The 21,688-nt window shown below is 41.8% G+C and overlaps 2 long non-coding RNA genes across 12 annotated transcripts; both read left to right on the forward strand.

Moving 5' to 3' along the window:
* Nucleotides 1-3,420: 3,420 nt before the first annotated feature.
* LOC123078375 (uncharacterized) lies at nucleotides 3,421-7,648 on the forward strand. The gene is made up of 2 exons (XR_006437392.1): nucleotides 3,421-5,544; nucleotides 6,038-7,648. It is a non-coding gene; the product is annotated as an uncharacterized lncRNA (long non-coding RNA).
* Nucleotides 7,649-11,692: 4,044 nt separating this feature from the next.
* Nucleotides 11,693-17,292, forward strand: LOC123078376 (uncharacterized). Of its 11 annotated transcripts, XR_006437401.1 has the most exons (5): nucleotides 11,693-14,203; nucleotides 14,885-15,247; nucleotides 15,842-16,010; nucleotides 16,096-16,215; nucleotides 17,169-17,292. It is a non-coding gene; the product is annotated as an uncharacterized lncRNA (long non-coding RNA). The 11 variants fall into 11 exon arrangements; XR_006437395.1 differs by having other exon boundaries at nucleotides 15,842-16,215; nucleotides 17,169-17,290; XR_006437397.1 differs by lacking the exon at nucleotides 17,169-17,292 and having other exon boundaries at nucleotides 16,096-16,263.
* Nucleotides 17,293-21,688: the final 4,396 nt, after the last annotated feature.

Raw genomic sequence — 21,688 nt, forward strand, 5'->3', positions numbered from 1 at the left:
ACCTGTTGTACTGGGTCGGTATATGACACATTATCTATTACCTGAGTCAACACACACTGCAGAGCATAGGGCTTGAACATGGGTAGCAGGCTGGGTGCACGCCCACGCATACACCTATAGCAAACTCGACGACCCATTTCTCAACTAATCATAATTTATAATGACATGACCTCTTCGAAGCATGCTATTTGCATAGTATCTTGAACGATGTTATGAAAGATAAAATCATAACTGTAAGAACTGAAGTTTGTTCAGTCCCTTTGTGCAACCAGTCATGCCATGGCTTTTCATAATTAGGTAACTAAATAGATTAATCATTAGGTAAAGATATACTGATATTTATTTGTAATGATTTCATCTTTCTTTTCACCTCCCTGTTCTTCTTGCTGGTGGTTTTGATTTTAATCAAGCAGTCCAAAAGTCTATTGGTAAACAATGTTGTGTTATGTTGCGTTTGTATAGCGGGTCTAATTAACAATTTGGGCTCTAGAAAAATGATAAAAATCATCGTGTTCCAATTCAATTAGAGGCTTATCTGATACCTATCATATTGTTCATTCGTGATTCAGCTTGTTGTTGTGTGTATGTAGCAAAATCCCAGATGCTATAGCTGAAGCAGCTTTTGTTCGATCTTGCTCCTGTCCATTTTCTTCATTTTTATTATGACAACAACATTGTAGTTTAATTATGGCTGATGTGTACATCAGAAATAGGCGGATCCGGAAGTGGTTAATTAGATTAGAATGTAAAATTTTGTCATACCGTCACTATGCTTGTGCTGAAGTTCAATACATAGGGAATCAGCTGAGCTATTATTTGTCTTTCATTAGTTTATTTTTCTTCTTTCCATTGGATGAAGTGTAGATTCTTTTCCTGGTCTTTTGATGCTCTGCTAGAGTGTGTTTTGACAATGCTTTAGGCCATGTTTGGCTGCTCAGTTTTTTAAACCACGGTTTTTAATTCTTTGACGCGTTTGCCATCATGTAATACAGTAGTTTCATAAACCGAAGTTCCAGTGTCGTGGTATTTTTGGAGTATTTGAAAAAGATCTCAACATCTCTTTTTTCTAAACCAAAACTAGAAAGCTTTGGTATTAGTAACTGAAGTATTCACAGCGCAGGCATTGGAATACTGATGTATTAAATTACTATAGTTTCAAAATAAAATGTTGTATCTGTTTGGTTATGGCAAGTATCAATGTGAATTTTTTATTCTTGCAGTTGCTACACTGGTATTTTAAGTTATTTTTATTGCAGAAATAATATTCAATTTAGAGACACAGACATAGCAGAGGCGACCATGTTGTATCCAAGGTAGCATCCCCACATCATTCAAATTCCTTTTCTCTGTGATGCATAGATGAACTTAATTTGGCAGGTGTAGAGTGGTCGGCAGAGGATATTACTATTGTGGCATGAGTTCACTTCATATATACAAGTGCAGTGTTACCTTTAGAAATTCCACGAAAGTATTTGGTGGTGTTTTCTCGCTCCTGATTGTAGACAATCCTTACGAAGGATGGTGCATGGACCAGCCGTCACGTTCAACTCAACAAGATTATTTTTTGAAGTTTTAATCATTGCCTTGCGCAGGTGCGGTTCAATGATAACTCGTTTAAGGATTGACCACGTTTGAATGCACAGATGACGTGGATCTGTGGGGTCTTTAGCCATGTTTATGAGACTAGCAACGTGTGATTTTTTTTCCCTCGTTGCAACGCACGGACCCTTTTGTTAGTTACCCTTACATATGTTCCCCTCCTATATTTTGGTCACACTCCGCCACTGCACATGCGGATGGTCTCCTACGCTCGTCTAGAGAAAGTGATCACTCCCGGCCGGCGAGCGACGCCGTTTTTCCGGGCCAAAAGACGGTCATGCGTATCGCGTATACACCATCACACGGCTCCGCTTCCGATCCACACGTCATCCTTCATCCGTTGCGACGCGGTTTCCATCCATTCGGTTCACCTGCGCACCTCGGCCTTCCAGTTTGAGCCAACGTTTGCGTGCGAATTTGCAGCGAGGCCCGACGCGTCTACGCATTTGGCATTTATTTTTTGGGGTGTAGAACTATTTCGAGTATTCCATTCCCAGCACGTACGCTGTACTGGATCTATATCTATACAATGCGTCATAATAAAGCAAGATGATATTCTTGGTTTCGTCCCGCTTAGGTGATTTTCTATTTAAGATATAATATAAGCAAGGTGGTACGGGACGCTCCATGTACGTACGTAGGAGTTGTTTTTGCACGTCAAATCCAGTCCGTTTAGGTCCGTTCGTCACACACAGCCCACGTTGAGCCTGCCCACCTGATACTAGCCCGTTTATAAAAACCACGCTAAAAAATCACGGCCCAGGCTCTGTCCCGTTGAAGCCGGCAAGCCCATGTATAAAAACAACGCTAAAAAAGCTTTCATCTGGAATTGAACTCCAGACCTCCAATGTAGCAATTCTAGATCACGTCCAACTGAACTAAGTTGCATTGCACTGAGAAGTATGGGTTAGTTCGTCTTTTAAATAGTTCCACATCGCTATTTAATAGCAAATCACTCTAATTTATATACGTATTCAAGTTTTCTGGGGCATCAGTAATACGGCTCAAGACTCAGTAAAGAATTCCCAACGACGTCACAAAAAGAAATAACGAGGGATGAGATATAAGAAAGACTACTCTTGGTACGGAAGAGACATGCATGAGATAATTAAACGAGTTTCATGAGACATGCATGCATAATTTAAAGGAGGAAATGATGGCCATTGGTGAGATCCCTAAAGAAGGAAATCAAATGACGTTGCATGGTGCGCAAGAGACCCTATATATGGCCGGCTAAAGGGTCTAATTAACCTCTATATTTGATGGGATAATTAAAGGAATTCCTGAGCATTGCATAATTACAAGAGGACAATGACGTGCGTTTGGGGTAGGGGGTAGGGGGGGGGGGGCTCTATTGGGTGGGAATTAATTGCACCATGATAAATAAAATACTACTGTCCCTGATCGATGAAAACATGCCTAAATTTACTCTTAAAAATAGTTGTTTTAGATTCTTGAATAAGCCGTCCAGATCCTACTGTCCCTGGTGGTCGTTTTTGTGAATGGGAAAACTGACATTTTCTTTGAAGCACATGGTGTTATGCTAGCACATACAATTCTCATTAAATTTAAGTATACATGAGTTTTCTCTCCCGTTGCAACGCACGGGCATATGTGCTAGTTTTCTCCCTAATAATAAAGGACGGATTGACTTTGTCGGGTTCACCGTCACAATGCGCTTTCTTCTCATGTCATAATACGCTTTTACGATTTGTATGGACAAAATTGTAATATAAACGAGGTGGTACTAATAGTTCGTCCGTCCGTCCTCGTTTTAAGTGGTCAACAGAGAAAAACGTTTCGTTCTTGGGCTGGGCTTGACGTTTTCATAAGCAGCCCGGACTCAACCGTCGTTGGAATTTCTGCCCCGCACGAGAACGCGAGGGTTTCCTCCGCCGCCGCCGCTGCCGCGGCTCTATATCCCTCCACTCCACGGCGCCCGTCCTCGCTCCGCAGTCGCCAAATTCGGATGAGATCGGCAGAATCCACTCTCGGGCGATGTTTCTCTCTCTGTAAGTCACTGCCGCGACCCATGGAAACTCCGACGAACGGAGTACATGCCGGCAGCCTGCGGGCCGGCGGATCAGCGCCGGCCGCCTCCACCTTCACCTCCTCCTCCATGACCTACGCAGCCGGACGCCCGAGGTGATCGCGTGCTATGAGTGCGTGTTGGTGTGTGCTTAGCCTGCTGCTGCGTGCGTACCGGCTCGCGTGCGTGTGCCTGTGTGCTGATGGAAAGTATGGCTTGCTAGCCAGAACATCTTCGTGACACTGATTGTTTTGCCGCTGCTTAGTACTTCCCTATACAGTAGATAAAAGATGATTTGTGTGTTCTAAATTCTTGCAAAGTGAACTGACTATTTGTTATCTCTTCTCTCTAGATCAGAGAAGATGTTATTGTTTTTTCAGAAAAAGGAAATTAGTATTTGAACGCCATCCTACAACATGAGTACTAGATTTTGTATGAACAGATCATAAATAACCTGGAAGTAGCACGCTCCCTTGCTGTTGTAATTCTCAGCGTGTACTTTTGCTACTGTACTATTGCTTGACAATCTGGTCTGGATTTATGATAGGTAGAACTATGTGATTTGTATTTATATGTTGTTAGTTTGATCCAACTGGAACTTCTTACTGTTCAAGAATGATGCTTCGTGATGTAAAGATGTTCTGTTTAAGTGGGAGCCGTGAAGGGCCTAATCTGTGCAATCTTAAGTTTCAGAAATATGGTAGTAGTCCATATAGAGTACAAGAGCTGACCAATGTGGTGGTGTGGAGCAGACTGACAATGGAAATACCCAGGCTCATGCTTTTATTCTCTGTCCAGTAGATGAAATTATCACATGATGGTTGATGCAGAGGAGTGGAAGGTGTATGGAGTTTCAATTAGATTGGGTGGCCACCGGCGTCCATGAGACTCCAGAGCAACATGGCAGACTGTTAGCACATCTGCTCACATCATTGACATTCGTCATGAGTCACCCATAGGCCCACTCAGTAACTCCATATCCTTAAATTCCAAGCCTCAGATGATTTGCATTAATATATTATCTCTAATACCTTGGCCCAAACATTGATGGTACATGCAAAATTTATAAAGCTAGATTTGTTGTGAGTGCATAGCATATTGAAATAAATTTGGATGAACTAACTTGAGTTCTTCCATCAAGTTTTATTATATCAAATCTTCAATAAAAAATTTACAACAAAAACGACATGTAAATATTGACAAGCCTGATGTTGTGTGCCCGCAACACTTCTGCCGCTGATTATGATGATGAATTCTTCGCTTAAATGGAAGTTTTTCAGTGTGAACTTTTGATGAACTATCTTCATGATGATGATGCTAGATGTTATATGATTTGTTATGTTAATGAAAATCTTTTATACCTAGCTGACTACCCATTATGTTATACTCCCTCCATTCCTTTATATAAGGTGTATTTGTTTTTTCAAAAGTCAAATGAGTGCATGTTTGACCAAGCTTTTAGAAAAATATATACATATTCACAATATGAAATTTATATAATTTGATCCATCATGAAAAGTAGTTTCATGTTTTATCTATTAGGTATAGCAGATGTTATTATTTTATTCTATAATCTTGGTCAAACATTTAAATGGTTGACTTCCACGGAAATCAATACACCTTATATTCTGGAACGGACTATGATTTATTTATTTTCTCCAGTTGCAATGCACGGGCTATTACCAATAATTTTCATTATCAAATGCAGTGTTAATGAAAGGGTGTTCCTTTATCATGGTTAAAGGTTGCATGTCTTCTGATAAGTGCCTTGATATCTTTTCGGTCTCTACTTGAATGTTGCGTAATTAATTTTTTAGTGCCCAACAATCTTTGCACTGATTCTTGCAAGGGATCCTCGAGGAAGCTAAGTAAATGACTATTCTCAGTGGAGACGACACCATAGATGTTGTTTTGAAGTAAGCTCCTGCTCACCATTCTTTTGTAGTTCCTTCAGAAGAAATGATTCCATTCTTTTACTTGAGACTGCAAGAGTTGTTTTTACCCATTCATCTTAGTTTAATACAAAGTAGATGCCGGGACAGAAATATATACTTGAAACCCAATGAGGTCAATGATGTGCGAGATTCTTTGTTCAGAGGATGGCTCAAAGACCAATTACATCAAACTAAGAAGGTTTAACCAAAATGATGCAAGTTTGAATTGCCTCTCGCTTAAACTTTCTTAATTATGCATTCATCATTTTTGAGATGTTAAGCTCTGATGATCACACTACTTGATTATCCTATTCCAGGATCCGTTGAGGAAGCCATTAAGAAATTAAGGGAGAACAATATAAAGGCCTTTGTGTTCGATCTACAGATTAACAGATTTTTACCTGTAGAATTCGTGGTAGATTTTCACCTAATGTTGTTGAAAAATCTAAATCTTTACATGGTTGTTTTGATGCAGTGGTCGGCTTTTTCCTGAAGGGATTGAGATTACCAAGATTCGGATCAGATCCCTGCTTTGTCAGCGCAGGAGAACTGCTCAAGCACGTAGGCACGGCGTGCCTGACGCGGATTACACCCGAACTGCCCTCCTTTGACATAAAAGGTACCCGATTCCCTCGACAAAAAATTGATGCATCTGAGGTTTTCAATCTCGCCGACTTCGCTGGAGTGGCGTGCGCCCATGCTCAAGTAGAGGTACGAATTTGCAATATTAATTGTTTTTAGGTGCTTCTACATGAATCCACCATTAGTACCAACTTAGCCACCACACTTTCCCTACTGTAGCAGCCTTCAAAGCACCACTGTATGTGGGCTCTCTCAATGTCATTTCATTGGCTGAGTTGATCTCACAGGCTAACATCAATTTAGATTGCACATTTATCAGTTGGATTATATCATAGACTGAAGTTCAGACCATTATAATGTATGTTGCTTCTTTGAAAGTTAGACTTCATAAAGAAGCAATTTCACCCGACCACAGTAGCTCTGAAAAAATGCATAACGGATTTGTGGGTTCACCTTCATGGATGGTGCTTTTCTTGTGATAGTGTCATAACTGATAAATAAATAAATCTACATTGCTTCACATGCTAGATGATTTTGGTGGCCTACTGTGTGACGTATACTTGACTGGTGAGGGCTTAAAACGGGGCCTTGGTTTCAAAACTCTGTTTGTGCACAATCTATATCCTCTATTGTGAAGGAACTGGATGGAGCAAGGTCCACATGCCTTAAATTTCTTAAAGATCTCCCGCACTTGCTTAATTTACCCAGTGGAGTAAACAAAAGCTGGGTCCAGTACTATTGCATGCCTAATGCAGAACTTCTTTTATGCACAACCCCAGTGCGGGAGTGTGAATTGGTGATCCCACTACATTGGTTAACTGAGTGCAATGGTAATACCGTCTGAATTGCCTCACCCTCTTTATACTGTCTGATTTCACTTAGTCATTGTTGCATTTACCATAAGATTAACTTCTTATACTGATATGCTATTTTTTCTTCCTTAAGAAATATTGTAACGGCCATATCTTTTCTTATGTTCCATTGTTATTGATCTGTTTTTCATAATTTTAATTCTTATTTTTCAATTATTATCTCTATGTATGCCAAAAGCTGGATTCGTGACAAGTTTATTTGGGAGAATAGTTATGCCCAAATTTAATAAACTTTTGCTGAACATACAGTATCACATAAATCCTTCTATCATCTTATTTCCAAATGTTCAATTTTATGAGAGGAATTAGCACGGCGGCCAAGTTAAGGCGTATTTCCATGCCGGTGGGCCGAGCTCGACGGCAATCCGGCACAGGCAGTGTCCACCAACAGCTCCTCTTCCAAGGACAAAGTGGGCCACGCACAACAGACCTGCATGCAGATTTTCCTTTTCATGTCATTTATTTGCTTATAATTCATACTTGGTCTTAATACTAGCTTTTTGTTTGTAATAGTTCATGGGGTGAAATTTCTTCATGACGTTGGTTCGTTTGCATAGCCAAATTATTATGATTATATTTTATTACTCTCTGTCGTCGGATAGAAATATATTACTTTAATGTCTTTGTCCTCATTTTGCTCTCTTGAACCAGAGTTTCTTCACATCATGTACCTCTTTGGTGAAGCTTTCCCTTCTTTTACTCTTACATAAGCTATGGAACTGAGCTACCTACGCATAGAAACCAAACGTTACGGCTAGGAATATTGCTGAAGAGTCGTGTATATGGAGTGTTGTAGGTGCCATGGGATAGATACGTATAGTTGGTTCTCATTTTGTTTCAATCAAGTGGCATCACATAGTGTATGTCCTTGCATGCTATATAATGTTTAGTCACAACAAGTGGGGTGATGTTTTGTTCATATCTAATGTAGAAATGTAGAATCGTGCTATTTGAGAGGTATAAATAGATTGTTTTATACTCCCTCTGTTTGGAATTACTTGTCGCAGAAATGAATGTATCTAGACGTATTTTAGTTCTAGATACATCCATTTTCGAGACAAGTAATTCCGAACGGAGGGAGTAGGTGTTAAGTACATATTTAATTATTTCCTATATGTTGCAATGCAGCCCATCTGATATGATGTTTTTTAGGTTGTACGTTTTTTTTCTCCCGTTACAACGCACGGACATATTTACTAGGTTAAAGATAAAGTTGTTCACCCGGTTAGTTGACTAGGATCGACGTTGCATGTTTCGAACTAGCACCACAAAGAATTATATTGTTAATTGAACCATCATTTTGGTCATCAGCAAACTTATTCTCTAATTGGCATTTGTGCCACAATGAATCACATTAATTTTTTCTCCCGTTGCAATGCACGGGTCCTTTTGCTAGTCTATCCCTCTATCCCTAATAATAAAGTACGGATTGACTTTGTCGGGTTCACCGTCACAATACGCTTCTTCCCGTGAATTTATGCTTTCAGTTTTTTCACCTATATTATTTTCTACATCCGAGGTGGTACTATTCATGTGTCATAATACGCCTCCTAAATATCCTACGTTATTAGTTTCCTTCGTCCACCATCGTTTCGTTCGTGCCAAGCCATACCAGCCTGCCCATGCGCTACGGCCCAATCAATCCAGCCCACCTATCCTTTTTTTGAAGCAAAAATACACATGTCGGTGAGAGGATTCGAACCCAAAACCAAACACACGACACATAACGGCTGAGCCAACTGAGCTAGCTTTTGTTATTTGTTACAACAAAGGTTGATTCTGTTCTTAAATAGTCCCACCGCGCTTTCCTAAGTTCAATCTTCCCAATTTATATAGGTATTTAAATTTCTCGAGTATCAGGAAGTCATCTCAAATATCATGACAGAAGATTAAGGAAGGAAAACCAGGCTAATGAATCTTCTATATACATGTTGTGGGCTGCCAAACAAACTTGAGGTGACATGATCTGTCGCTCTCTATCATGTTGGCTGGTACTACGTTGGGCCACTACAACGAGTACAAGCTTTACCCAATTTTGGGAAGTACAATTTTTCCTGCGCTGGATCTAGCTAAGCTTAAATTGGTGTGCGTGTGTGCAATGCAAGTATAGGCTTCCTGCGAGCGCAGAAGTGCACTACCTTATCACAGGGAGCCACATAATTGGAGGCCTCCGATGTCAATCAATTATGACAATATAATATGTGAGCAAATTTTCACCGCCAAGCCATACCAGCCTGCCCATGCGCTACGGCCCAATCAATCCAGCCCACCTATCCTTTTTTTGAAGCAAAAATACACATGTCGGTGAGAGGATTCGAACCCAAAACCAAACACACGACACATAACGGCTGAGCCACCCGAGCTAGCTTTTGTTATTTGTTACAACAAAGGTTGATTCTGTTCTTAAATAGTCCCACCGCGCTTTCCTAAGTTCAATCTTCCCAATTTATATAGGTATTTAAATTTCTCGAGTATCAGGAAGTCATTTCAAATATCATGACAGAAGATTAAGGAAGGAAAACCAGGCTAATGAATCTTCTATATACATGTTGTGGGCTGCCAAACAAACTTGAGGTGACATGATCTGTCGCTCTCTATCATGTTGGCTGGTACTACGTTGGGCCACTACAACGAGTACAAGCTTTACCCAATTTTGGGAAGTACAATTTTTCCTGCGCTGGATCTAGCTAAGCTTAAATTGGTGTGCGTGTGTGCAATGCAAGTATAGGCTTCCTGCGAGCGCAGAAGTGCACTACCTTATCACAGGGAGCCACATAATTGGAGGCCTCCGATGTCAATCAATTATGACAATATAATATGTGAGCAAATTTTCACCATAGCAATGTATGGTCATTCAACTACGCATCTCTTTATATAGGCAAATGCATGTATTGTGCATGTATGATACTTTAACAAATGGATAATTTAGTTTTTGGTTAGGACGAACCTTGATGGCATCACATATGAGAGTGTGCTTCCATGACAATGCACGGACACACCAGACAACATTGAACAAAATATTTTTCTCCCGTTGTAACGCACGGGCTTTTTTGCTATCTATATCTATATCTATACCCCTATCCTACGTAATAAATAGATACACGGATAATTTAGTTTTTGGTTAGGACGAACCTTGATGGCATCACATATGAGAGTGTGCTTCCATGACAATGCACGGACACACCAGACAACATTGAACAAAATATTTTTCTCCCGTTGCAACGCACGGACTTTTTTGCTATCTATATCTATATCTATACCCCTATCCTACGTAATAAATAGATACATATACAGATATAGATACAGATTTCCCTTATACCCTAATAATAAATAGATACAGATACAGATACAGATTTTCCTTATACAGATACAGATATATATACAGATCAGATATATACAAAGATAGAGATATATATATTTAGATTTCTCTAATAATAAATAGGATATTGCTTCTGACGGTATGTCATGTAAATCGCCCTTAAAGTTGTCACATATTACACACAATGCCACCTATAAATGAGGAAAAAAACTATTCGTTTTCCCTAAGTCGTTGCGCCAAACTCTGCCTTATAAACAAGCGATCCTGTAATGAACAGTTGATGTGTAGTACTCCATTGGCTAGAGCACTCCTAACACTCCAACTTTTCTACCTTTTTATACAAATTTTGTTTTATCGTGCAGATTTAAATACTTTTTAAAATATTCATATCTTTCAAATACTAACTCAAAATCTAACATATTATATATGGAAATTCCTCAGAAAAATGTGCAGATTTCAAATATGCTGTTTTCATGCATGTCAAACATTTTCTAAAATCCCATTTTCCTTCTTTTTGTTTACTTTTTTTATCGGGTAGATTCAAATACTTTTTGAAATATTGATATCTTTGAAAACCTAACTCGAAATCGAACATGTTACATACGAAAATTCCTCGGAAAAATATGTAGATTTCAAATGTCTAATATGCTTGCAACTAAGGTAAATTTTCACTTGGATTACAGTTGCAAACTCGTATATCAACAAGTCAAAAATAATGCCCTTATGCACAAGTTATCGTCGAGTACTAAAATGTACTTCTCTATTTTCATCCTAATGCAATATTTATTGGGCAGCACTAAGGAGGAATGACAACAAAGGCGTAAAGAGATAGCGGTAAGTAGGTAGATAGTTTTGTTGTCTAATAAATTGAAAACATCTTGAGCACATTTCAAAAATCACCTCATATTTATGTTTTTGTGCAACACCACTTATCATGTTGTTTGTCGCCCAGCATCGTGAAAGATTTTAAGGGATTTGTTGATGACGCCGAGTGGGCGTATGAGGGATGAATTATTTTTGTTCCGCTGCAACGCACGGGCATGTTTGCTAGTCTCTCACTATATATATATATAATATATATATATATATATATATATATATATATATATATAATAAAGCACGGATTGACTTTGTCGGGTTCACCGTCACAATACGCTTTTTCCCGTGAATTTACGCTTTCAGTTTTTTTTCTTCAACACGTCTATATTTATTTTCTATATCCAAGGTGGTACTAATCTCATCCGCAAAAAAGGTTGTTTTCCTTACGTTTATTTGTTTTCCGTGCGTTTATTAGATTGGGCTATTTCGATGCGTCTCAATTGGGCTGGGCGAGACCGAGTCTCCTTCTTGTTATTTCATCAATCGATCTCCTTCTTTCTTTCGTCCGCAAAGGACACCCGGTCTCCTTCCTCTTCTTCTTTGATACAACCCTGTCTTCTTTCTCTTTTTAGTCCAATCTTCCACTTTTCAATCCTTTTTGTGATACAAATAAATACATCTATTCCATCGAACAAGCCCTCCCAAGGAGAGGACCAGCGTCGTCCCCGGCCTCTGGCGACCGGCCGGCGAGCCCAACGCCGGAGCACCACCAACACCCGCAGCCCCCAGCGCCCAGCCTTCCTACACGCTCAAGAGCGGGAGACGAACGCCCGCTCGGGAGGAGAACCCGAGTGCGCCCGCGCCACCCTGAGCCGCCACCGGGGGAAGCTCCCGCCGCTCGCCGGCGACGTGCAGGATCCCGCGACCCCAACGCCGCCGCTCTGCCTGCCTCCTCTCTCTCTATTTCTTCCTTCCCTTCTTCTCTGGTTCTCTCTCTCATATTTCTCTCTCTTCACTGTCCCGTAGCAGGAACAGCCGCTGGCGCTCGTCCCCGACCAACTCCGGTGCCCTGGCCTCACCGCCAAAGCTGGGAGCCATCCCCACCGGCCGGATCTGATGCGCAGCCACCTCGCTGTTGCGCCGCCATCACCCCTGCAACGGATCATCCCGCCCTCCACCTCTTTTTCGTCGGGGAGACGACGAACTCGTCCTCGAGCATTGACCGCGCGCCCGCGTTCGTGGGCTGCATCCACGGGCGATCGATCACCGCCTCATGTACGCCGCCGGGCGTCGGACTAATTTTCATAAGCTTCATTCATATGTGACATCAGGAAGCTTCAAAAAACAGGAGAAGTGCAAGAAAACGTCGCCCCAAACAAATCGCAACTTGCCAGCCTCCGCAACAGCCGTCAGAACCATGGCTCACGGACGCCTGCTCCGCGGATCGGCGGATCCTTCCCTGGTGCCATGCTTCAGCGGCTTGTGCTGCTCGGTATCCCTCGTCCAAATAATCGGTATGTCTGTTCAAAAAAAAAAATCGGTATGTGTCCTTCCTGCGGCTACACCTTCAGGATTTTCACCGCCACCATGCTTCGGAGGCTTGCTGTTGTTCTTGTCCTCTTTGCTGCTGTGCGCAAGCGCACCTACGCATATATGGTTCTGGCCCAGGGAGCACAACTCTCTAACTCTTGCCCTTCTGTCGTTGATCTAGGTATGCACCCCCGATGCTATTACAGCTAATCTCTGATAAAGAAGTTTTTGGTCCTGATGCAACTCATTGACGAACGCAATTAGGCTTGTAGACTGGCTTCCAATCTCCATTGATTCTCATTCATGCACTGACTGCTATTCTAAACAATTATTATTAGATATTAATATTAATGGAGCATCAATGTTTTTTGAAAAAAATTAATAAGCAGATAACTCAAGGCTTTCATTTTTTATGTAGATAAGCAGCAGGAGTATTTCATAGATCACGGACCCCATGTAGTCTGACGTTCAAGGAGGGAATCTGGCTCAGGATGCCTGTGTCCATATTGTACTTTTGATATCTGACTTTCATATTGTACTATGATGATCGTGGATCTTGTGTGCATATTGTACTTTTGATGAGCTACACTTTTAAGGAATCTGATTTCAGGAGTCTGATGGTCAGGTAAGTGTTAATGTGTTATTTAGTGTTAGTTTAGTGCAGCTGCTCCCCTGAGGCCCTGACTGGCTTCTTAGCTCCCTCTCCACTTACCTGTCAGCTGGGCGTGTTGATTCGATCTGTTGATCTGGAAAAATTGACACACTAGGACGTACACAAAAACTTTAAGGTTAGTTCGTACATGATTGAATCTTCTCCGTGCAAAAACTGACAATACACAAATTGTAGCAAAATCAATGAGGAGCTGAATCTGCAGTCTTCCCTTACCGCCCAGTAGTTCCCAATTTATTTTTGGATTTTTATTGTTATTTGGTAAGCATAGCACCTGATTTACAGTGAAGTGCATCTATCAATTTAATTGTTTGACCGTTAATACACAGTACATCCGTGTCCATGTCGTCAATGTGTTGCTCGCCGACCGTACTGTTCTCGAGATCCGCCTTGAAGACGGTGGATCGGGCCTTCAGCACACATCGTTCGTTAGCATCTCCGCCTGATGCTTCTATAGGAAGAGAGACCCCCATACTTATATTTTTAATCCACATGGATAGTACAATTTTTTTTAATCCACATGGATAGTTCTGTAGAAAAATTGTTATTTTGTAGTCTTCTTAACTTGGCTAATGAATATCCACTCTTCATGTGACAAGAAGTGCATGAACTTGGCTAATGTTTAGGGGCATAAGCATGATCATGTCAAAAGTGCATACAAGCATCATGTAATTATGTTCTTACAGAGATAACATTCAGTTTAGTAATCTCTCTTGGCTGAGGGATTTGACTACCCTTCATCAGAGCGTGTTAGAGCTATGGATACTGAACTCGCAAGATTCCTTTTTTGTATGTCCGCAGGGAAGTGTTGACTACTTGAACATGCTGGAAAGTGTTGACTACTTGGAGGTAGTTGCTTAATGCATACATAACTGCTCAAACCACTCTTATTTATTTTTTGTTGAGGTGACCTGAATTGCTCGATTGTTCATTTATTGCTATATGATTCCTTAAATCTTTGAATTTATTTTCCGGATGTACAGTAAATAGTCTAATTGAAACTCTGTTCTGCTAGATGTTAAGCTTAAATGGATTTGAAATCATTCATATGACTGTACTTAGGTTAGGTATTTTCTAAAATTCTTAGTTGGATTAAAAATACATTGTAAGGTCATTGTAAATGATGTGTATGCTTCCAAATGTTCATATAAGGAAGATGTTGTCTCCATATTACCAATTCTTTCTGGTGTGAGATTTAACAGAGGACATGTTAAAAATTCGAATTACATGTGTCTTTAGGATAGTTGAATCATGACATACTCTAATATCTACACAAAATATGTAATCGTGTAGATGCAATAGGTGCGGGGAGTAGCTCGCAAAGGGTGACCATCATGTAGAATCTATACTTTGTATTGTCCCTCATTTTCCTGCTCTTTTGATCACACAATTTAGTAGAAATTCGTAATGGGTGTATCCTGCCAAATTGGCCTAATAAATTTAACTAAAGACCGTGACACATGTAGCAACGTTTGTATATTCAGAAAAGGGTAACAATAAGCATATGCTGATATGAAATTCTTTTTGCAGTAACTTGCAAGTAACAGATGTTTTGACAACAATAACTGCTACCAATGAGGACCACTGGCAAGATATAGCACAACAACCTGGTCCCTGTTCCGTAAAGGTTGGCCTGATCCCTGTTGAAATCAATTTGGCGTGGTACATTAGTTGTATTGTTCACCCTGCATGTTTTTTTTCACTTTCCTAAAGTATGTTTGAGTATAGCTTATGGTTTATTTATAAGCTTGTGAGTTAATTAAAGCTCACTTGGTGGTTCTAACTAATTATACTAAAATATGACCATGACCGAAAGATAGATGGAGGTTCAGATGCAGAGTGAAAGCCTGCACCAACAAGTTGTAGTTGTATATGGAACCTGGCGACTTGATGGTGAGCACTAACCTTCACTCCGCAAGAATCCTTTTTGACACTTACTCTGTAGAAAAAACCTTTCAGTTTAATATATTCTGCTATTGTGGTTAATAGATCAATGAACAATCATTTGAATTGTGCTCCATGATATTCAAGCTACTATTGTAAGAAATTGAAAGATGTTCATGTTTTGCCGCCCTCGTGTTTGTCTTGACACGCTGGCGCTACTGTTAGTTGCTTTCCACGCAAATAAGAACATAATACATCAACACTCTTCTTAGTGTTGGTGTTGAAATACAGGACTTTGATGTGGGATGTAGCCATGCTTATTGGACTAGGCATCTAAGAATTTTTTTCCCGTTGCAACGCACGGGTATTTTTGCTATCTTTCCCTAATAATAAAGCACGGATTGACTTTGTCGGGTTCACCGTCACAATACGCTTCTTCCTGTGATTTTATGCTTTCAGTTTGAATTTAAAACATATTCGAGGTGGTACTAAATTTTCGCTCTATCTATTTCGCCGCGTCTGATTTAATTCCGTAGGTGGCTGATTCGCTGAAAAAATATGGTTGACGCCGCTGGGATTTGATTCATGGTCTGCCATGTATAGATTGCAGCGCAGCAGACCACTAAGGCTAGGCTCCTAAGCTTGCTAATTTGGGCGTCTGGAACCTTAAGAATAAAGGACAGGCGTACTCGGGCCGAGATCAACAGGCACGGTCGTGATGGGCATGTACGAGTGCCGCGGCCCACTGGACGGACAAGGGACCAGGCTGGAAGTTGTTTTTCATATTTGTTTACTTGTCAAATAGTCCCACCTTGCTATTTTACATTAATTTTTACCAGTTTATATACAATTTTTAGGTTGTCAGGCATCAAGAAGCTGCTTTGGAAATTAAGCAAAGAAATAAAGAAAGGAAATAGACATTCTTTGCATGAGAAATAAAGAAGGAAGATGGTAATTATGTGGAGCCGGCAAGAAAGGTAATATGTATTGAATAAGAAATAAAGAAGGAAGAAAATCGATGGTAATTATGTGGGTGCCATATTAATCGCATGAGTAATTAGCAGGCCTAGCAAAAAAGAAAAAATAATTGCATGAGAAATAAAGAAGGAAGGAGAAAGAGAGAGGAAGGAAATGGACGGTAATTATGTGGGCATCATGATATAAGGAAAGAAAGAGAAAGAAAAACTAATTAACAGGAGGTGCGGGAATCAATGGCAGGTTGCCATGCCATCTTATGAGTAAAAATGATGTGGCATTTTTTAATCCTCACTAAATTCATGTCATTTTTTTCTTCCATTATGTTTTCCTTGCTCTTATAATCTTTACTAAATTTGCGCCAAATTTGTAGCACATTGAACATTATGTTTGCACATACAATCCTCACTAAATTTATGTCAAATGTTTCAACCGTTTTAACCCACAGGCATATATAGTAATTTTAATATATAAATGGAGGTATAATATTATTAGTCCTCCTATTTCGTATGTCCACGGTGTTTCCTCATATTGAGCTAGGCTATTCTACTAATCGTCTGTCTTGGGCCACTTGGCCTTTGCCACGTTCGCCCGCGTAATGTTCCACCAGTAAAAAGAACCGATGCCCTCCCAACATGTCCGTGCGACCTGGCCCAACAAATCAAACCCACCACCCCTTTTAGGAGATGAGGCAAAAAATAGTTGACCGTTACTGGAATAAAACTCACAACCTCCAGTGTGTTTTGGCGTTGATCGTGTTACCCTACAGAAAAGTGTTGATCATTTTAAAATAAAATTAAATTTAGTTTTTGTTTGTGTCCTTCACGGATTGGTACTAAACTAATATGATGTAAAATCAGATAACATAAACACAAGGCACAAGTATTTCATTGTGTAGATGTGGGTCATGTGGCCGGGATCTCAAACGCGAGCGTTCGCTGGTCTGTCCATGCAGGTGATGCAATTCTTTATTGGTTCCAAGCTTACGTGGAATGTTCACCGTGTAGTGGACATCGTTACCGACAATGATGACAAAGAAAAGAAGTGGTAACAGGGATGGGGGCGCTAGGGGTGATAATTTATTTCTCCCGTTGCAACGCACGGGCACTTTTGCTAGTCTTTCCCTATATATATATATATATATATATATATATATATATATATATATATATATATATATAAAATAAAGCATGGATTGACTTTGTCGGGTTCACCGTCACAATACGCTTTCTTTTTATATAATACTCCCTCTGTTCCACTTTATAATGCGCCTTTGCATGTAGCGTTTATACCAATGCGTGAGGTGGAGCTGTACTTTGGACTAAAATAGCCCTGCATGCATAGTTAGTCTTTATCCATGTGCCTAGTGCTGCTGCATGTCCTGTGATTCTAGTAGGGGTAACTTTTGTCCAAACGAGCATTCTGCTGCATATACGCACTACATTTCGGAATCTGAGAGAAAAAATCATACGCATTATAAAATGGAACGGGGGGAGTACGCTTTTACAATTTGTAGAGAGATATGCAAGGTGGTATTAATCCGCGGTCTGTTTTTGAAACGACTCGCTGCAACGTTATTTGGGCCTCGGCCTGGAGGAGAAATGCACGGGCTGGATTGTGACCTTATATAAAAAGGAAAGACATGAGTCTCGACGCTTACAGCACCCGCTGGGCTGACCTTATATTAGTATTAATTAAAAGAACACGAGTATGGTAAAAAAATACGAGTACGATCATGTTCTCCTGGATGTGTATACGCGGACGCCGCCATGAACACGAACCGACTCCTCACCTCCGTCTTCCTTCGCCAGGCCGTCCTAGCAGAGACGATGGATGCATATACGCGGACGCCGCCATGAACACGAACCGACTCCTCACCTCCGTCTTCCTTCGCCAGGCCGTCCTAGCAGAGACGATGGATGCATATACGCCGCCGCCGCCATGAACACGAACCGACTCCTCCTCACCTCCGTCTTCCTTCGCCAGACCGTCCTAGCAGAGACGATGTAGTCGTTGTCATTATGGTAAAGGTCGTAATGCATGGAATGCACGACCTCGACGATGGAGATGCAGCAGTTGCCGTCGCGTTTGAATGTGCGGACAACATGGAGCAGCTCGGCTGGTCGACGAGGCGTCGTCGCGCCGCGTAGCTTGGCGTCCGGTCCTTAGGTGGTGGCGCTCGGAAGGCCTCAGTTGACGAGACCACGTAGGGGCAGTGTTGTGGTGCACGGACTATGGCGGCATGCAGGGGAGTTTCAAGCCACGGACAGCGCAGCCCTATTCTACAAGCTGCTCCAGGCCCCCGAGGCGGCGGTCCGCTTGGTGATATGGCGGAGGAGACCCTCAGCGAGAGGAGTGCGGGGCATATCCCTATAGCTGTCAGCCCATACAAGCATGACCCTCACAAGGCAATTCCCTACAAGCTGCTTATGCTGCTCACCGATGGCTTCATCGGCGGTGGATTTTGGGTTGTACAAGTACCCTTAACAATAGCAGTCTGATTCCCTGTCCATCCCACGTGTCTCGCCTTCCTCCTCTCAGCTACATACACTTTTTTCTCCAAATTGCAATCGCTGCCTTTACGTCGATCTAACTGGCCGTGAGTTCGTTCTCTGCAAATCAAGCCTCCTGGATCCTACCCTAATTAATTCGTGATACACATGGTTTGATATTATAAACAAGACGGAGAAGCCTCCTCTCCCTAGCGTCGACGCTAGACTCTTGCACATTTGCTTGCTATTGGTCAACACTACATGATGGATTGTAGTGCGAGGCTCGACTAGTACGTGCGCCCAACCTTCAGCGATGTACTCGGTAGACGAGTCCTGCTAGCTTTGGCAGAGCCTCGCCACGACCAGGTGCTTTCGTCCAGCTCAATAGGCCAGCAAATCAGGATATTTATACACACATATTGAGGTATGTAATCTGTTGTGTATCTAATGTACAATATGAATTTTAGTCCTACAACATCAACACAGGAACGTCCATACTGGTTTATATGTATGCATGAGGGTGTGATTATTTTGTTTGTTTGAAGGTCCTTTCTGCAGATTTCTAGCTGTGGTTTGTTCTTGTGTTTTGGCGTGTACGTGTGTGTGGTTCGCTTTGTATCCTTCTTTTTTTAGGGGAAATCATGCCACTTTATTTAACCGTAGCTAGGAATCTCGTCTGAAATTACATCTAAAATAAAGTCTGGTGGCGAGCCCACCCAAATCTCCAAACGGTTCTCCCCTACCCCTACTTTTGCTAGTTTATGAGCGGCTACATTCCCAGACCGATGAATCCATGTCACCTTGGACTCCTCCATAGAACGAAGCATCGCTTTAATCTCCTCCACCCAGGGACCGGCAGCAGACAAATTCTTCTGCGAGTCGTTAAGCTTCTTGACCAAAGTCAGGCAATCAAGCTCAACATGCACCCGTCTGAAGTTTAGATCAATCGCCATTCGAACGGCTTGTCTGCAAGCTAACACCTCGACCATCTCAGGATCAACAGTATTTGGGAAGAAATGGCACAGTCCAGCGCGAAACGTCGCTTGGTGATCGCGAAGAACCGCTCCACCTCCTCCTTTCTCCCCGTACCTGGAGACCACGCCGTCGGAGTTGATCTTTACCCATCCAGCATCAGGAGGTACCCATCGCTGAATAGTCTTTGGCTCCGGTTGTGACGCCCTCGTCTCGTGAGATGCTCTCCATTCTGCAACTTGCACCTGCACTGTAGCTATTATTTCATGTGCTGTAATATCTTCCGCCCGTCCCTTGCCTCATTCCGTGCCAGCCAGAGGCTATAAGCCGCCTGAAGCATCACCTCCTTCTCATCGTCCTTCTCCCGGGCAAACCAGTCAAGCAACCAAGATGCTAGAGCTCGCTGAGTCTGAATATGTCTCGGTGGTTCTTCCAAGACCAAACCGACCTGTGCCCTCAACAACTCCCAGAACATGACTGAATGTTGGCAGCCCCAAAATCTATGCATTATAGTTTCTTCTCGGGCGCACACAACACAAAAAACGCCCCACTTGATCCGACGTCGAATGAGTTCTGCACCCACAGCAAGCCCGTTGCGGATCATACGCCACATATGAATTTTGACCTTGCCCGGCGCACTTGTATCCCACAGCTCCAAATATCCTTTGTGCATAGCTACCGAACTCGAGGACTCCGGCTGTCCGGTCCTCGTTCTGTTCAAAGCCATTCGTAGATGGTATGCCGATCTAACGGTAAATACACCATTACGCGTAAAGTTCCATGCAAGAAAATCATCAGATCCCGGTCCGCCAATAGCGATTTGCTTCACGTCCATAGCATCTGCCGATGTAAACATCTTATCCACCAACTCCTCGTTCCAAGACACACCATCAGGGTTGATTAAGTGAGCCACCTTGGTTATACCCTGCATGTATACTTGGCCTAGAGGTTTGGTACTCCCATTCCAAGGTATCCACTAGTCGTGGTGGATGTTAATGTTGACCCCCGACCCAACTCTCCATATGAGGCCCTCCCTTAGCAAATCCCGGCCATGCAAAATACTCCTGAAGGTGAACGAGCCCGAAGCTGGACAGGAAGCGGACAGGATTGAGTTATCTTGAAAATATCTTGCTTTAAGCACTCTAGCACATAGAGAAGTTGGGACTTGAAGAATACGCCATGCTTGTTTCGCCAACAACGCTTGGTTGAAGGCCTCGGGGTCACGAAAACCCATGCCCCCATCCCTCTTGCTCGCACACATCTTCTCCCAAGCGATCCAATGGACCTTTCTCTCACCATTCATTGCACCCCACCAGAATTTGGACGAGATTAAAGTCAGGTTCCGGCACATCTTCTTCGAGAGGTGAAAACAACTCATGGTATAGGTCGGTGTCGCTTGCAAAACAGATTCGACAAGAACTTCTCTAGCTGCTTTGGACAATCCTTGCCCCTTCCAACCACACACTTTGCCCTTAGCACACTCCGTTACATGTTTAAAAGTGCCATCCTTGGACCTGCCAACCAGTGTTGGGAGGCCCAAATATCGTTCACTAAGAGCCTCGGATTGAATCCCCACATAAATTCGATGCTTTGTATCCTTTAGTGAGTTGCCTATATTCCTTTCCCACATAAATTTATTTTTGTTTTGTTTTGGAATTCAATACTACTACCTCCGTCTGGATTTATTAGTCACGCTTGTATTTTGTGCAAAGTTTGACCTTTGATTTAATTATAAAAAATAAGTTACATACCACAAAAATAGTATCATTGAAATCTTTTAAATATGAATCCAACAATATAAGTTTTATGACCTATTATTTATATTTTGTTAGTTAAATCTATAGTTAAAGTGGGGCACGAAATACAAAAGGGACCAATAAATCAGGACGGATATAGTATTTTGTCGATGTACACAATATATATAGGCAACTGGAGTTTCCTCTTAACAAAGCATGGACATTCACAACACGGCCACAATCAGGGATGGGGAGAAGGAGAATATGCGGCGACA

Source organism: Triticum aestivum, chromosome 3D, assembly GCF_018294505.1.
Source record: "Triticum aestivum cultivar Chinese Spring chromosome 3D, IWGSC CS RefSeq v2.1, whole genome shotgun sequence".
NCBI lineage: Eukaryota > Viridiplantae > Streptophyta > Magnoliopsida > Poales > Poaceae > Triticum > Triticum aestivum.